The following is a 2,373-nucleotide window of genomic DNA, read 5'->3' on the forward strand; positions in this document are numbered from 1 at the left end:
CTGGAGGGTCACTGTAGAGTCAAACTATTTAGAATTCGTAATAATGAGATTCTAGTTTTAACATTTAGCAGAAACTACTAAAATCATTTCAGTAGGTCCCAAAACAGAAAGCTTCTATCTCTAGGTTCATTTCTCATAATATTTATAGTAATTAATTAGGTACTTTCATCTATGTTTATTAATTACGTGACATGACAAATTTTTATTAATAAATATCTTTGGTTCTTCAAATTTTGTCATGGATGGCTAATTAGGGTGAGTTGATTACTTCTTACATTGAGACTAAAATGTACATATGAGAAATTTTTCTGAGGGGAAAAATCTGCTTTGAAAGAATGACTTATATGACATGCTTCTTTCTTCTTTTTGATATGTTAAAGCTAAACAATAACAGTTACTTTGGGTCCCAATAATAAAGAAGGCAATACTTTTGTTTCCCTTGGTCTCCAAGGAAAGGAGGCATAGAATAAACCCAAATGGGAGAAACATTAACTTTGGAATAAAAAATGAATATATGGCCTCTGTACTATTAATATTATAAGGCATAGTAACCAAAAATTTATTAAAATACAAGTTATTTGGCACGATCAGAGACAAATTTGAATTTTTTTTTCATTTTCAATTAAAATTTAGATCATTATTTAACAACGTTTTCTTAGTTTTAGGGAAGTATGTACTTAGTTATATGGGCCTTATAATGGGACTGAGGCCACTACATGTTAAGATTTAAGGACAACATGAGACTCCATGATCCACAATATATGAAGTGGATCATTACTCAATATGTTAAATTTGCTGATGAATTTTTTCAAAGATAATTACGAGATTTAAATAGATCATTAGCGAATTACGGGCAATATTAAGAAGTTAATTTAATCATAGTCTTTCAACATAATATTTTCTTATGAGCGCTAGAAAAGAGAAGATGGTGGTGGTTGGGCTCAGAGCTTTGTTTGAGAATGGAGGCGAAAGGGCATTTAGGTTCAGGGCTGAATGAACCTAAATGATTCAAAGAAGAAAATAATAATGTAAATCAAAGAAGCAATTCGAAGAAAAAATTTTCTAATCTTTTCTTAACTTTTTCCGCCTCTTCTTCACCAGAGAAGGTGTTTTGAAGTTCGAAGAAAACATCGATGGAGAAAAAAATAAGACAGATGCAGATGAAGATATTTAAAAAAAAAAAAACTAAATGCTTTATATCATCAGTATATGAATGAAAGTGGGCACAAATCATCGACTTGGCATAAATTAAGGGCAAGATTTTCCCAATTGTTTAAGATGAAATCACGACTTATTGATATATGCTAATAAAACAGGCATTCCTTCTTAATGTTGCCCGTAATTTATGCTAATGACAATCTCTTTGCATCTTATAACTATCTTCTTTTGAAAAAGTTCATCAACGAATTCAACATATGAGCTGAAACATGTGGTTCATTACATTTTCCAACTGTCTTTTCCATGACCCGCCAGAAAGTTACGTTCAAAGAAGAAAATATTATGTTAAAGGCTCTGATTGAATTCATTTTTAATTGTGAAGTTAATTAAATTAACCTCATATGCTGTCCATTATGGAGTCTCACGTTGTCCTTAAATCTTAACATGCAGTGGCCTCTGTTCTTATTACAAGACATATGTAACCAAATACTTCACTAAAATTAACAAAAAAAAAATTGTTAAATAATCATTTAAATGTTCAAATTTAATCTAAGTACTTCAGTTCTGTAAATTTTTATTAAGATATTTTACAGCCTTTTGTTTTTATCGTCTGCATTTTTGAAATACATGTGGTATTTTTAACAATTTTAATTTATTTATATGCATTGTTGTTATTTAATATTACTATAATATATTAATCTCAACCATTGGAAGTTGATCCAATGATAGAAATAATAAATGGAGAGGAAGTGCAGAGAAAGGTAGGTGGAGACATTCTTTTCCCTAAGTAATGATAGATGAATGTTTTTTTTTTTTTGACCGAAGATAGATAAATATATATAATAATAATCCTCCTTGTTGTATACATTACAAGTCTCTAGATGAAGAGAAATGCTACTTAGCTTAATTGCCAGTTTTAAAGTCATAATTGATTCTGGTGGGAAGGCATTGTTACTATTTGGGAAGATCTTGTACTGCAGTACTAGTATTAGATTTTGGGTGGACTTGGGAACAACACTAGACGCGCCTTTAATGCAGCTGATTGATAAAAATGAACATCTCATTTGGAGTCTACATTTACAAGAATGGAGAAAATTCCTGCCTTTGTGGGTGATTGACAGAATCAGAACTATGAAACCACCCTGTAACCAACTCTGTCCATGGGCAGAATATTCACAGATCAAATCCTTCATATGGAGTTGCACCTTCCTGAAA

This window comes from Neltuma alba, unplaced genomic scaffold (genome assembly GCF_004799145.2).
Source record: "Neltuma alba isolate B1F8T4 unplaced genomic scaffold, ASM479914v2 tig00004204_pilon, whole genome shotgun sequence".
In the NCBI taxonomy this organism is placed as follows: Eukaryota; Viridiplantae; Streptophyta; class Magnoliopsida; order Fabales; family Fabaceae; genus Neltuma; species Neltuma alba.